This window comes from Spermophilus citellus, assembly GCF_964194105.1.
Source record: "Spermophilus citellus genome assembly, chromosome: 11".
NCBI classification, from domain to species: Eukaryota; Metazoa; Chordata; class Mammalia; order Rodentia; family Sciuridae; genus Spermophilus; species Spermophilus citellus.
In genome coordinates, this window is record NC_138192.1 from 29305695 (window position 1) to 29322750 (window position 17056).

The following is a 17056-nucleotide window of genomic DNA, read 5'->3' on the forward strand; positions in this document are numbered from 1 at the left end:
AGAAAGAAAAAGAAAATCTACAGCAGTTACCACACACACACACCAAAAAAAAAAAAAAAAAAAAAGCTAAATTTAAACAGGATGCAGTGGCGCATGCCTGCAATCCCAGTGGCTCAGGAGGCTGAGGCAGGAGGATCATGAGTTCAAAGCCAGCCTCAGCAACTTAGTGAGGTCCTCAGCAACTCAGCAAGACCCTGTCTCTAAGTAAAATATAAAAAAGTCTGCAGATGTGGCTCAGTGGTTGAGCACCCCCTGGGTTCAATCCCTGGTACCAAAAATAAAAAAGCTAAATTTAAAAAATAGTAAATGAAGTCATTAAAATAAGCTAAATTCATACCAATGTTTGTTCATTTAGCTGGCACAGCTTAGCAAAACAGTTCATGTATTAAATGCAGTAAAAGATTTTCTGCAGATATTTATCTTTTTAGAGCAACCAGATGAAAATTTTAGGGAAAAAAAGTTGAATATTCAAAGAAGTTGAATATGCCTAGTAGATCCTTAATCCTAACTGTAATATTCCTTGGTATCACCCAAATTTTAAATGTTATTGTTACCATGAATCCAAGAGAAAACTTAAGGAATCCACCATAAGCCATTGACGATCTTTTTAAATTTCAGACACATACCTGACAAAGGAATTGCTTTTTGCAACAAATTCACTTCCATTTATTTCAGAGAACACAGTCAACATATTGGCACTAGCAAAATCCTAACAATAACTTCTTGAAAACAGTTGTAAAAGAAAAAAATTTTAATTTCCATTTATAAAATAAATAAATATGCAAATTGAACACGTAGATGACAGAAAACCTATATCTATAATTTCATTAGAGATTAATACCATTGACATTTTCACCAATTTCACATTTCTTTCTGAACTTTCTTTTTTCTTATTTCTTTCTGAACTTTCTTTTTTCTTTTTCCTTTCTTTTTCTTTCTTTCTTATTTTTTGTGGTACTGAAGATTGATTCCAGGGCTGCTCTGACACTGAATTACATCCCCAGCCCTTTTTATTTTTATTTTGAAACAGGATCTTGCTAAGATACCCAGGCTGGCCCTGAACTTGGAATCTTCCTGCCTCTGCATCCCAAGGAGCTGGGATCACAGGTATATGACACCATGCCCAGCTCCAGACTATTTTTCCTACACATTGGTACACAGTTGACATTTTGCTGTATGTAACCTGACTTATTCATTTTCCATTAGTCCACTAGCATTTCCCCTGTCACTACAAACACTATACTTGCTGCAGAGTACACCATCCTCTGGATAAAGATAGGGAAATACTTACACACATATCTTATATTCTCCTAATGCTAGTGTTTGAGATTTTCCCAACTTGAAAGCCATTATTTCTTATTTCAAGTGCTTTTTAAATCATCATTCACATATTTCTTTCATGGACACCCAACACAGGCCACATAATTTGGTCCCAAAGGACTTGGTTATTTTCATGCCATTGTAATGCAGAGTCACTGCCAAAAGTCACATTCCTGTCTGAGAAAAAATATCATCCATATCATTAGGACTTTGGAATGAACAAACAATGAGCCATAAATTCTTCAAACCACTTAGGAATTAAAGGCCGTACCCTCAATCAGTTAAAAAGCATTCTCTCCTATCATAAACGTGCAATCAGATCCCCCTCCTGACCCCTAACACCGAAAACGTGAGGAGGGAAGATTCATTTTATTTACCTGTGTGTCACTTTGGTAATGGCTATCTTATACAGCTGACCTTGAATTTCTAATTTAGACTCTTCACAGGCAGCCCAGCATTCACAGAGGGGACTGCAGAGCAAAAGATCTCAGTCAGAACTGTCAAATACATTCATTTTTCTTCCTCTATAAAGAGGCTTTTTTGTTTTTAGGTGAGAAATAAAGATATGTTTTCTCCCTAAACTTGGTCCTAAAATAATTCAGAGTATTCTTCTGGCTGTTAGAATACAGTTCCACCTAAAATCCTTACACTTCCAAGTATGTTTTTCTTATTCACCGGTGCCCATCAAGTCAGTGCCCAGTAAGAGGCTGTTGTTACTCTTCCAAGCATCTGCTGAACTTTTTTTTAAACATTTCACTGAAAATTTAAATTTACCCACCAGGAAATCTGACACTTGTTTTTATTCTTCTTACTCCCTATACAATGTGATTACAGAGCAAAGATATACCTATCAATCCGAGGCTGAAAGAAGGCCATGAACCAAGGCTTTGACAAGATGCTGACTAGGTGCCTTAGAAACTATTAGTTGACTTGGCTTATCCAACCACTAAAACTGTATTAAGTTGAATAACAATGTATATTTTTTTTTTTAAAGAGAGAGTGAGAGAGGAGAGTGAGAGAGAGAGAGAGAGAGAGAATTTTTTTTTTAATATTTATTTTTTAGTTCTCGGCGGACACAACATCTTTGTTGGTATGTGGTGCTGAGGATCGAACCCGGGCCGCACGCATGCCAGGCGAGCGCGCTACCGCTTGAGCCACATCCCCAGCCCAACAATGTATATTTTTAAAACCTGACTCAGCAGGAGGTCAAATACATGACTGGTTTTTTGTTGTTGTTGGTTTGGGGTTTTGTTTTGGTTTGGTTTTTAGTGTGTGTGTGTGTGTGTGTGTGTATGTGTATGTGTGTGTGTGTGTGTTGCTGGGGATTGAACCCAGGGCCTTGTGCATGCAAGGCAAGCACTCTACCAATGGCACTATATCCCCAGCCCCTATGACTATCTTATGATGTTCAGATAGCTCTTTGCCCACAATCTCGTCACCATTTATTTAGCCAAATATGCAAAGTAAACATTTCTAATTCACTTTAAGCTTTATGAAAGCAAAACCGTCTTCCCTTTTTCATAGAGTGCCCATCAGGTGCCCAGACAGTGCCCATCAAAACCAGAATTTGTATCCCATTTCTTGCCCATTTGTGTCCGCTTTTGTTCCTCATTTGTTCCTCATCTATATTTGAGTGTGTTGCCTAAAATTCCCATTGGAACTTAAACCCAAATGTAATCATATAATATGTAGGACTTCAAGAAGTGATTAAGTCATGAGGGTGGGGCTCTCCTGAATGGGATCAGTAGCTATATGAAAGGTTTGGAGGGAACTAGTTAGGCCCATTTTGCACTTTGACCATGCAAAGACACAGAGTTCATCCTCTCCAAAGGACACAGCAATGGGTATCATATTGCCAGCAGAGACGAGTCCTATATCAGACAATGAACCTGCCAGTAGCACCCTGATCTTGGACTCCTGATCCCCAGAGCTGTGAGAAATACATTTCTATTATTTATAAATTCCCAGTCTAGGGTTACTTTGTTATAGTAGAAGGAATCCGTTTTATGATCATTTCTATGTAATCCCCTCCAACACTGAACAACTTAGAAGGTGTTCCATGGCTTCTTATATAATTAGTCAAACTACTGTATACACAATGACTTAAAAACTCTCTCACTCCAGCCTGGTTGAGAACCAACTAACTACATGAAGTTTAGACAGCTCTAACAAGTGTTTTGGTTTCATTCGTTCTTCTTGGAACGGGGGAAATGCCCCCAAATGATTCTAATGTGCCCCATAAAGAGATGACTATTCATTTCCAAAATAGTTTTCTTTCAGAAAAAAAAAAATAGTGGTGTATATGCCCCACAATCCATTTTAGTGCATATGTGAATGCACTAAGAGACGTGGCCCAGTAAACTCCACTACCATACTGCAAAGACACACCAATGCTCCCTCAACTGCTGTCTCCTAAAAAAGAGGCTGCGCTGCACTCTGTTTATTTCTCTATAGTCTCTCTTCCTACCACTGTAAGTTTAGGGATTTTTTTTCCTTTCAAGTTTTTGTCTTTTACTTTTCATCTTATTTTATATTAATTCATATTAATGTACAAATTAATGGGTTGTTTAAGGACAATTTACATCCATGATATAACCACAGGCAGGCAGTGTTAGTGCAGGACCCTCACAAAGACGTGAAGGAAGAATATCATATTAAATGCTATAAAACGCTCACAAAGCTAGTTAAGTATGTAGCTCTTATTGCCTGTCAACTACTTTCTGGACATGAACTTTTACCCTCATGATAACCTATGAAGTTGATACAGCTCCCATTTACAGATTAAAAACTAAGGCATTGGGCTGGGATCCTGGCTTGGGTTCAATCCTCAGCACCACATAAAAATAAACAAAATAAAGATATTGTGTTCATGTGTAACTAAAAAACTATATTTAAAAAAAAAAAACTAAGGCATTATCAGATTAAATAACTGACCTAGCATTGCACAGCTAGTGTGAGAAGGAGGAGCACAGGAAGACGTATGGATTCTAACCGAACAGTCTGGCTCCAGATTCCAAGCTTTTAACTTTTCCATTATAAACTATCTATTTTACAGAGCTGGAGCCACTTTCAAAGAAAAGAGGAGAAAGAACAGTACCACCTAGAAATTGAGAAGCAGAAGTCTTCACATTACAAAGTGCTTTCTAAATACCTCTGCAGCTTGGGAGCATTTGCCAGCTAGTTACAAAATACAATAGCTAGAATGGTTATAGGTAGGTCACGATTTCAGAGTGTCTAAAGGTAAAGCAAGCAATCGCCAAAGTAAGATTTAGAATACAACTCCACAGAGACCAAGTACCTTAGCTTTCCATTGTCAGTGTCCCCATTTCCAGGGCTGCATCCCCTTGCCCTAAACAGAATGTAATTAGTTTTGGAGATGGCAAAAAAAAAAAAAAAAAAAAAAAAAAAAAAAAAAAAATCAATTTTCCTTAAAGAAAGGAATCAAGATATCATTCAATGAAAATAAAAATAAACCTTTCCACCAAGGCATTCAAGGTTTCTCTCAATTTTTTTCGCATGGTACTGGGGGTCAAATCCAGGGCCTCCCACGCTAGGCAAGTGCTCTACCACTGAGCTATACCCCCAGTCATTCAAGGTTTCTCTGAAGCACAGAGTTACCTATGGGGGAAAAAAGTTGACTTCTGTTCTGCCACATTCAACCTGTTCCCTATGTTAAAGACAACAGACCTGAATAGAAAGTAAATAAACACATCCCTAACAGGAATAAAGCTGACCAGGCCCTAAAGTTCTTTAAAAAGAAAATATTTAAATGCCAGTTATATTATTATATTATTAAAAACTATTTCCAAAATGAAAAGCTTAATAAAATAGTTAAAAGAACACACCCTTCCCCCTATAAAAACATTCTATTAATAGTCTGGCATATGCAACACCAGATTTTTCCCTATGCATAGGGTAAGATTTTCCTGAATTAAACTATGCTCAATACACATTAAAAGAAAGAAAAGGGGGCAGGGGCTATAGCTCAGTGGCAGAGTGCTTGCCTAGCATGTATAAGGCACTGGGTTTTACGCTTAGCACCGCATAAAAACCTAAACAAATAAAGGCATGCTGTTCATCTACAACTATTAAAAAAATTTTTTAAATATTTTTATTAGTTGTTGATGAATTTTTAAATTTTATTTATTTATTGGTATGTGCTGCTGAGAATCAAACCCAGTGCCTCACACATGCTAGGCAAGTGCTCTACTACTGAGCCACAACCCCAGCCCAAAAAAATTAAAAAAAAAAAGAAAGAAAAAAAAGACACCTGACAACCGTCCTCAGTGTATATGTGGACGTGCCCACATCCACCTGTGCTTTTGGGCCCTGTGAGTCAAAATCCTCTTCATTCATTTTATGGGAAGAGCTGCACACTGAAGCAACAAGGTCCCAAATGCAGAAAGCCCCAGGTGGCCTCCCAGGATTGGGTCAGCAGCATGGTCAGGCCCCAGGCAACACTTACAGTGGAGAGCGATGGCTTTCTCCCACATGATCTGAATATCCTTTTTTCAAAATAGCATGACTGGGCAAGTCGACTGATCCTGGCTAAAATAAATCATCTTAGCGGAGGAAAGACTTGGCGACAAGAGATCTGGACCAGAATTGGAGATAGGAGCACAGAGAATCCCATCCCTCAGAATAGGGGGCGGGGCGGGGCCCAGAGCCAGGGAAGGGCTAGAAATCAGGCCTGGCTGGAGTTCTCCCTTTCCTAATCCCTAATCCCCTGTCATATCCTCCATTCTATTTCCTTAACACCTCCCCTTTGCTCCTAATTTTAAAATTACTGCATTTGGGACTTAAAACAGCAATAATGAGCCCAAACTGGCTCTTAGAAAAATGCAAGTGATGATAAAGAAGCTCAATTTCCCTAGCTTTAATTCCCACTTCCTTAGCTACAAGAAGATACTCAGGAATAGTTTTAAATAGAACAGACATATGGCAAGTACACAGTTGATATAACATCAAATAAATTTATATACATCAATAAGTACATGATTCAGATTTTGCATCTTTAATATTCTGAAAGAATGGCATTATACCTCAAAACATTCTGGTATTTTGAAATTAGAATCCAAAAATGTAGTAAAATAATCACTATGATAAGTCCTTTGCTTTAAAGGGATTGGGAAAGATGGACAAGGTCTCACTTGATGACCCAGCTAAAAACCCAAATAATAAAAGACCATCAGAGTCAGGTGCAGTGGCGCACACCTGTGATCACAGTGGCACAGGAGGCTGAGGCAGGAGGATTGCGAGTTCAAAGCCAGCCTCAGCAAAAGCGAGGCACTACACAAACCATTGAGACCTTGTCTCTAAATAAAATACAAAATAGGGCTAGAGATGTGGCTCAGTGGTTGAGTGCCTCTGAGTTCAGTCCCCAGTAACACCCCCCCAAAAAAAAAAGATCAGCAGAAGAGAAACAAAAAAGAAATGAAGTACAAATGCAGAGATGTACTGTCAAGCATCATTAGTCCCTCACTCCTGACCACCCTGAAGTATGCAGTAGTCTCTCCTCCTACAGACAGGAAACAGAAGCTCAATGGCATGCTTGAATCCACACAAATAATAAGCAGAGAGCCCTGGGGCAGACCCAGGCCTCTGCTCACATCTGAGTGTTATCACTAGACCCCCATGGCCTCCCAAACATTATAAAGTATGAAGCTAACATGAGGCTCACGACTACCCCAGTGGTCATACCTGGGCCACTTGGCCCACCAAGTTCCCTTCTCTTAGAATGACTGATCCCTTGACACAAGTGGAAGCCACCATTTTCTGGCATAGCTGTGCCTCTACGGCCACAATAAGTGGGTCAAGAGTTTGAGGGTTTGTTTTGGGATTTGTGGGATTTCTAAGCTGGGAAAGAAGAGTCTCTTTCCTGTGGTGGGTGAGCTACTCAAACTGGCTTCTCCACACCATCATAGTGAACATGAGTGTAACACTGTGTCAGAAAACAAACCCACCAGGCAACAAAAGCTTGGTCCTCCACCACCCAAGTCCCCAGTGCTGTCTCCACAGTGATTTCAACCACCACCATGGCCAGTGACTGTCCCCATAACATCTCTTTTCAGCTCTAAGTGATTTCCACTGAGTTTCTGTTCAACACAAAATCCATTTGACTTACCTCCTGTGATCAGAAAGGTTACTATCAGCCATGTTCATTACAAGGCTGCATTTTTAAAAACATTTTCTTAGGTTAGGCTAGAATCATATGGAGAATCAAATAAAATCACACACCACACTTCACTGCCTAACAAAAACAAAATTACTACCTATTCAGTATTATTTAGTACCTACCATTTAGCCCATTAAGATGAGTTGACAGTGAGGTTACAGAAGGTGTTAAGTCTTGGGGGGCGGGGGGGAGAAAAAGAACAATCCAAAGAAATGGATGCAGATGGTTATTTCCTCACAATTTCCTTGAAAGATAAATAAATATTATTCTCATTTTGGAGGGCGTAGAAAGATTATGGGATAAAATAATAATAGAAGAACCTACCTTCTCTAATCCATTTCAAAGTGGACCTTGTAGAGGTTTAGAGGTCTAGCATCAGGACTTTCTCCTCCAAACTACTTGCCTTCTCTGCTAAATGTTGGACATACCCCAGACAGAACCTCTTTTCATCAATAATTTTAGGGGAAAACAGGACTAACAAAAGTAAGATTATTTACTTCATTTTTTCCTTAAGATTTGCTCTTGGGGCTGAAGCTGTGGCTCACTGAGGGAGTGCTGACCCAGCAGGAGGAGGCCCTGTGTTCAATCCCCAGCACTGCCAAAAAAAAAAAAAAAAAAAAAAACTGTTCTTATCCAAAAGGTTAAAGAAGAAGGAAGATTCTCTAATGTTGCTTTCAGCAACACAGAGATATCTGTTGCCTATCAGAAGGAAAAACATCAAGACAAATGGTAATACCCAGGAGTGGTAAAGAGGCTTCAGGCACCCCTGATGCTGGGCAACCTGGCAAGCTCTGACCCAGCAATTCAACTTTTGGGATTTCTCAGCAGAGCAGCACAAGAGGGCAGAAACACACATCCGTACAAGGTAGTTTGTGCAGTCATGTCCTGGCAAAAACCAGTCACAGGGCTGGGTTGTAGCTCAGTGGTAGAGTGCTTGCCTCGCACACATGAGGCCCTGGGTTCGATCCTCAGCACCACATTAAAAAATAAATAAATAAAAATAAAGACATTGTGTTCATCTACAACTAAAAAAATATTTTTAAAAAAGTCACAGCCTTGATGTTAGCAACCAAGTATGGCTAGAAAAATGACAATTAAACATTAAGAGAATATTACATTAAAATTATTATAAGTTCTGTGATTTACTGACTGGGAAGATGACTATAACATACTGAATCTTAAAAAGCAGCTGACAAAACATCTTGTGTATTCTGATGAGTCTTACATGGCTATTCTTTCCATCTTTTTTCTATAACTTTGAATAGTTACTCAGGGCCAAAAACTGTGAGTGATTTTTAAATTCTTCTTCATAACTTTTGGAGTCTGTTCCCATATGTACAACAGGAACATATCACTTTTACTATAAATAAAAACAAAATTATATTTTTAAAATCAGCATTTGCAAAAATACTTCAATGAAGCAGCCTCAAGAAATGTGTTTGAAAAGGCTGTTCCCAAGATATGTGAATAAATCACAAAGTACATAGACTTAGGACCCTCACCAAAGCAAGAAGTCAAAGATAAAAATATGTCCAAGTTATTCTTCTAAATGTTCTTCAAAAGTATTTTTATGTCTTTTCCTTAAAATATCTTTTCTACACCAAAAAGAAATCAAATGCATCATAAGGAAAAGAACTTGGCTGTTCTTTTTTTACAAGGCTATCCACTGTCAATAAATTGTATCCTGAAGCATGAAATTTTGAACAATTGTCAAATTCACCCCAGTCCTTCATATATCCGAACTAAACCAAAGCTACCACATCCTCCTCCTTGATGCCATTATTGAAACTGGCTTCACCCTAAACTCCCCTTAATCCTAGTTCACCCTACTTCCCTCAATTCCTACCCTCAGGTAATATTCAGCACCAGGCCTGGGCTCAGGCTCTCCCTGAGGGTCCTTCAGTGGCTTCCACTTATTAATACCAAGGTCCTTCTACAGTGCCACAGGGCAGTCTCTCCTGATTGGCCCTCAGGGCTCCCCTACCTGGGAAATTTGCTCAATCTCCCTGGTATATCACCAGCTTGCTCACATCCCACAAAAGGACACCTGCAGCAGCCTCCTTCCTAGCTTCTCAATCTCTCCTTAACCAGAAGAGTCCTGAAGCCTATCTCACTCATAAAGCCTCCAAGGATGAAACCGAGAGTCATCAAACCCTACACAAAGAATTTATAAGCCCATCTGTTTGGCCCACAGTGAATGGCCGGTTTTAGTAGCTCCTCCTACTACGCCCCCTACCCCACGCCCCCCTGCTTAATCCCTACCCAAAATTCCACATAAAAAGCAGCTATAAAAAAGCCAGGTGCAATAATGTGCCCCTGTAATGCCAACTACTCAGGAGGCTGAGGCAGGAGGATCCCAAGTTTGTAGCCAGCCTAAGAAACAGAGCAGAGACCATCTCAAAAATGGAAAGCAGCTGCAGCTTATTCCCCTAAATGGAACTCCATTTCCCCATCTGACCTATTAAAAGGATAACTAGGGGGTCTGCCAGGTTTTCTTGCCCCTGTGACCTCTAACTGGAAAACTTAGATCTCAGTGTTCTCCTCTGTGCCATCCATTCCCATGATTTATTTTTTTCTCCTCTTGCAAAGTGTCCTTTAATATCCTGTTCAATCCAGGAAGCAATGTTGCCTTTTTCTGATTCCTTCATAATGGTTAAGAAAAATTACAGCTGGCCATCACTCCACTTGTACTTTGGCTGCTAGGAAACCAAACCAAACTTTATCACATTTTATGTTCACTAAATTATTCTGCTGCCTTAAGTAATGTATAAAAATAATTATGAATTTATTGATTTAGATAACTATACTAAGACTATGTAAATATCCTTGTTTTTAGAAAGTAACATCAATATTTAGGAACAAGGCAACATGTCTACAACTTACTCTCACAACAATTTAAAACAACACTAATATATACATAGAATGAAAAACAAACACTGTAAAGAGCTAATGTTGGGGTCTGGGCGAAACGTGAATATTCTTTGTACTGTTGGGTTTTGGGTTTGGTTTGGTTTGGGGATTTTTTTCCTTCTTCTTCTTCCTCTGTAGTACTAGGGATTGAACCCAGGGCCTTGCACATGCGAGGCAACCATTCTATCACTGAGTTACATTCCCAGCCCATCCCCATACCATTTTCTGGTTTTTATTTTAATATTTTTTTAGTTGTCGATGGACCTTTATTTTATTTTATTTTACTTACTTACATGCATTGCTGAGAATTGAACCCAGTGCCTCACACATGCTAGGCAAGCACTCTTCCATTGAGCCACAACCCCAGCCCTTGTACAGTTTTTTGACATTTTCTTGTAGGGTCTCATATATTCGAAAATAGAAAGTTTAAATAGTATACATAGTCACGATTCTACTGAGACCAAAAAAATAGAACTATATAGATACATTTAATCCTAATTTTTTTTTATTTGTTGGAGCATAAAATGAGATGGTTCTCACTCAGGACATAATCATAATGTCCTTATACCCTTTTCTTCATGCTCTATACAATAGGAATATTAATATTGCTGCAAAATTATAAAGAAAAGTATTGTATATTGCTTCGAAGGAGGTCTCTAAAGTCAGACTATTCAAATTAATATCCTGGCAATGACCCCTTCTAGACATAACCTCAAGCTTTTTCTCCACTTCTCTTGGGCAGTTTCCCCAGCTAAAGAATGTGAGTAATCACAGGGCTTCTCAGATGGCACCTATATCATGATTAAGGGAGGCAATGCCCGAAAGCACTTCACAGTGTCTGGAACATAATGAGTGCCTAATAAATGTGAGCTATTAGTAAACACTTGCTGTCTTGTACTCATCAGCCTCATTGTTGGCGCCATGTTCTCACCCCAGCTGTTTCTTTTTTGTTTGTTTTGACATTCAATTTATGATTTCTTCTATTATCTATAACCTTATTTAAATTTTAGTTTTCTGAAGCAACGCAATATATAAATGTATGTTAAAAATAAAAAGAACAAGTGAAATCCTCCTAAAGCAGTGGTCCTCAATGGATTCATTTATAATAGTAGGCTGTAAACTCACCCTTCATAGAATTCCCAGCCAGCTGCTGCTCTGCTCAGGGACTTTATTATTAACACTGCACAACTCAAGGATTGATATCTCGTTACAGAAGATCTGAGGCCTCTGTTCCCGGCAAGGCTCACAGGCAGGGCTACAGGGAAGCATGCAACCTCAGTCTCACATAAAAGTTAATTTTCTATGGATCTCACTATCACTGGCCCCAGTATTTACATAATGTCTTCAAAGACTTCCTTTTTCTGACTTTTTGCTACCTACAGAGCACAATGCTGGCACCTTGTATACACTGGCTTAGAGAATCCTCAAGATAACTATGGAGAAGGTTATCATAAGACCCATTTTACAGATGAGGAAATACATTAGAGAAAAAGGTACTTGCTCAAGACAGAGCCAGGATGGTAATCCAGTCTGTTCCCACTCAAATCTGATTTCCAATAGTCTGTTATCCTTGCATATATATAAAAACATATTTAGTAAGAAATGCCATTAATTATATCAGGGACACCATTTTTGCTTGACAATTCACATACATTTTCTTGAAATAACCAATTGTCAAGGTTTTTGCTCTTGCTTTAGTGCTGTTCTCTGTAGTTTTTCTATTTACAATAGAAGCATGTGTCTTTTTAAATTACACCTGAGAAATTCACCTCCAGCAGCCAACACGACAACACTGCAAGGAAAACCTGGGAAGAGTGGACAGCTTTTGAAAGGATGTGTCACTTGGCGGCAGCAGGGAGCAGACTGCCAGGAAGGGAAACAGAAGTCACCTAATCTGAATCCAATAATCTTTTCTGGCTTTCATCTCAAGGACACTAGAGGGGAAATGAAAGCCTCAATGAAAGCCAAGGTTGGGAGATAGGCAAGGAAAATGAAAGGAACCGCCCTTATCTGTCAACACATCCCCCTTCTGTCCATAAATGCACTGATCCAGGGGCAACACTATGCTCTGTAAAGATGCTCAGAAGAGACTAACCCTCTACAGTCTACAGAGATAGCACTGCCCACAGAACAAGGAACAGAAAAGGAAGAGAGGCTGCTTAGAATTCTTTGCCACTTATTCCCTTGGATTCTTCATAGCCCCATTTTCCTACCTTTCCGTCAAGGCCTTTCTAACTAAGCATGCCTTAACGTTTTTTCATTTTCACACTGAGGTTTATTATATACACTTGTTGAGAGCCACAGCCAAAGGGGCCCCAGCAAACTTCCAGCTGATTGGCTCACAGCAGCCCCAGCAAACTTCCAGCTGCCAGCTGATTGGCTCCTCTGCAGTGATGCTCATTGGGCAGTTTCCCCCGCCCTTTCAGACCACGGAACTGCTCATTGGGGGACTCTTTTGGCTCCGCCCACACAACCCAGCCAATCGGCCTCAAGAGCAAGAGGAGTGGGGGGTTGAGAGGCTCCGCCAGAAGCCAGTGGTGGCAGTTGAGCTCTGAGGGAATTCCTGAAGAGCTCGTGTGGTAGGTCCTGAGTGTTCTAAAACTAAAGTTCAGTTTCTGCTTGACAAGTGGCTCCTGAATTGTGCCCAGCCAGACTGCAGCATACACTGTCATGCAATAACACTGAATCCTTTCCTGGTTTATGTTGTGTAGTTGTGCACATCTGCCTTAGTTATCCATCCAATCAAACCACAGATCCTTCAGGACAGAGACAATGGAAGCTCTAGATTAATCAAGAACCCATAAATTTCAGATTGAAAGCAGTATGGCATGGGCCTCGAAACTAATGTGCATAGGAATAAGTCCACGCATATCAGATTCAACAACCCTAAACAGCCTAAGCACCGACTGTTTCGTGTCAGAGCACTGTACACTGAGCTCCTGGTACAGAATCTGGCACATGAAAGTGGTTAAATTTAGGTGTTGCTTAAAGACCTGGTTCAAGTCCCAGAAATCTTTATTACTAGTTCTATCACCTTGAACAAGTTACCTGACTTCTTGGAGCCTGGTCTTCTCATCTATAAAATGGAAATAACAATACCCACTGTATCTGGTAATTTAAAGTAATACACAGTCAATGTGTCCTGGCCACAGGCTAGGACATTATTATTCTATAGTATTAAATCATTATTATTTTATAGTATTAAATGCAGGTCCATAATCACATATCAAATACTCTAGAGACCAAAGTGTTATGATAACAGATTTTGGGGGTGTTGGAAAGATCAGTGTATATAACCCCTTGAACAGAATCAGGGTCAGCACCCACAATCAAATATATTAATATTTTTGCAGTAAAACAGTGCCTTAAGTAGGTAAATAAAGGCTATCAATAGTCTTGTATCAGTTCACTTCAGATCAAATGACGAATGAGTTATGAAAAACACTGGGCTTTCAGAGCTTTTGGGATTTGGGAACTGCAGAGAAGACAGGTAGGACTATATACACAAAAGTACTGGAGGCCCCCACTAGGCAACTCTGTACCCACTGAGTCATCAAGGTATGAATGCTCACTCTGGTGAGGGTATAAGGCTGCAAGTTACAACGCTGCTGCGGGCAATAAGAAAGTTGTCAGGATGACTGGGAAAGCTGCTCAGCCTCTCAATTCCCTCCAGGTACCACAGCCCAGGCTGCGGCTCCAAAACAGGTTACTCTTGAACTTTTCATTCCTTTTACCCAAAGGAAAAGGGAGGAGGAATAAACAGGATGGCTAGAGGGCAGTGCGGGAATCTATCTCACTATCTTTCCCCTTCTTCAAGTTTGTGTTGTTGTTGTTGTTGTTGTTGTTTTTGTTTTTTTTTAATTTTATTTATTTATTTTATTGTTGGTTGTTCAAAACATTACATAGCTCTTGATATATCATATTTCACACTTTGATTCAAGTGGGTTATGAACTCCCATTTTTACCCCGTATACAGACTGCAGAATCACAGAGCCCAGATTATTAAGGACAGCCATATTCAAATTTATGGGGGTGGGAGTGTATTTTTATTTTTGATTTCCACATAATCTAAAAAAAGCCTTATGAATGAAAAGTCTCTTGTCTCCTTCCAGGTTCCCAAGGTCACTGTAATAGCACTCCCGTGGTGTGGCCCTGGTGGTATTCTGGAGTATGAGTGTGAGGAATGTATGTGTGAGGAATGACCAATTCCTCAACCCCCAACATGACTTCTACTGCAAGAGAGTCCAAGGCTAGTTCACTAGATTATCAGTGGTAGATTAACAGAATTCAATATGACTCCCAATGAAGTCTGAGTGAGAAAGCTAAGAAAGGCAATATATATAAAGGGGTCCAAAAACAAACTCTAAACTAATGCTCCCACCATTCCCAAATTAGAAGCAAATTATTGGCCTTACTACTCTTCTCCCAGATGAATCACTAATGATTCCCACCACTGAAGAAAAACCACTTACTGCAGAGGTACAAGGTGCTCAATGTTCTAGTGCAGGACCAAAGCGGCTGTAAATCATCAGAGCACTGCCACATCCATCCATTTATATATTCTCTGTTGCTGCTTTTATGATAAAAGGGCCCAAACTGGTTGAATATTTACAAGAATAAACTATATGGCCCACAAGACCTAAAATATTTACCTATCTGGCCTTTGAGAAAAAGTTTGCTGACCCCTGTTCTTATGAAAGAGGACTGGCTAGGAAGTCAGAGAGACCTATATTTAAATCCCAATTCCATAATCACTAGCAGAAATTACTTCCTATTTCTGGGCCTCTGTTACCTCATGTATGATATTAAAATACCACAAGCTGCCCTGCAGGGGTGTCATACAGACTAAATGAGATGAGCCAGATAAAATGTCTTATGCATAAGCAAGGAATAAATGGTAGCTATTAAATCATAATACCACACACAAATTTGTCTATCATGTTAATAAACACTCAAATGTAAAGTTATTCATGCTACAGCCAAATATTTTGTCAAATAAGACACTGGGCTGGCATTCATCTACCTTCCCTGTTAAGGAATAATACACATAGAGTATATTGCTTTAGAAAGCCAAAATTACTTCACCTCTCTCCTCTTATTCTCTCTTTAGTCCTTAATTTTAAAAAAAGAATTCAAGAAGCACAGCCTCAAAGTTTTGTTAATATAAAGCTAATTCCTTCTATTCACACTGTTTAAAAACGCTGAACAAAGCTTAAAATGTACCTCAGAATGAGTGAGAAATCCTGATCTACAATTAAGAGGAAAAAAGGGAGGAGCCCAAAAGAAACATTTCCAAAGTTTCAAGAAAGCAACCAGCAATACTTGATGAGCAGTGTAGGTTCCTGGGTCCACTCACGTAACCAGTACTTGAAGGCACCTACCGTTCCAGGCCTGGCTGTGGTTGGGAACACGACAGGCTCTCTCCACACCTGAAGAACCTAGAGACCAGGGCTACTCAGCACTGTGTGACATAAGAACCACAGGACATGCTCCTGACTGCAAAACCATCTGTGGTAAGTCATATTAGAACTTGAGGGCTCCTAAGAGATTATCTCACCTAACATCTGTACTGAACAAGCAGGTTCACCGAACTGTCCAAGGTTACAAGAGAGTTCGTAGCAAACCCTGCATTTGCCGATTTGACTTCACAACAAGCTGTCTTTGCTTAAGAGTTACTTCTCAACAAATCAAATCTTAATCTTTCACTTCTCTGTGACCCTGCCAATGATCTTCTGGAAAAAGTACCCAATCCTCAAAATCCCAAATTCCTCTAGGCAGGGTGTCACTCCTTGGTCTTTCATTATGTTCTTCTTGTTTTATTATATTGTACACCCCATAATTTTGTTCTGTGTACCAATCCTGCCCATTGGCTGAGAGTTCACAACCACTAACACCCAAGTGTTGTGCACGTGGCAGGCATGTGGTAACTTTATATTCACTCCCTTATTTAAGGCTCATAATAACTTGTCCAATATTATAGATGGGGAACTGAGCATGGAGAAGGTACCCACAGTGAAACTGACTCTATTAATAAGCATCCATATTACCTCAATACCATCATCAACCTTCTCCTTCCTCACAAGAGTCTGTACATTCAAATACCATCCCCCTCCTTCCCACAGCCACATGGAACTTTAGACTGGAAGCTTCTGAGAAAGGTTTCTTCCCATGTAGAAAGCACTCTTAAAGTACTCTGCTTCCCTAGACATCGCCTCAACTACTGAAAGAGCTGGGCTTATCTGAAATACTAAATTTCTTCATAGTGATTTTAAGTTTCCTGAGTCTGTTTTTAGTTATTCTCAGCCAAAAGGATCTTAATATGCACACGTATAAAGTAGAGGAGCTGTAATTCAAACAGAGAGAAGGGGACTTCACTGACCTCAAAAATGTAACAACTGGACTCTCTCTGACCTCTCATTTTTAACACTCCTACCATCCAGCACCAGTGCTGAGTCAGGAAAAACGCTCATTAACTTCAGCCAAATGGATAAAAAAAAAAAAAAAAAACAATGAAATTTAGCTAAGCTTCCAAAACCAGGTAGGATAAATTTTATATTCAGTTTTAAATGAAATATTAGGACCCTAGGTAGAAGGTTAGCAGGTCTAAAGCTTCTCTGTTTTTAAACAAGAGGTTTAATGTATTGGGGAAAT

The 17056-nt window shown here is 39.6% G+C and overlaps 1 protein-coding gene across 17 annotated transcripts in view; it reads right to left on the reverse strand.

Moving 5' to 3' along the window:
• Positions 1–17056, reverse strand: part of CLASP1 (cytoplasmic linker associated protein 1) — a 270123-nt gene that overhangs the window by 219133 nt on the left and 33934 nt on the right. The gene's annotated exons all lie outside the window — the stretch shown is intronic.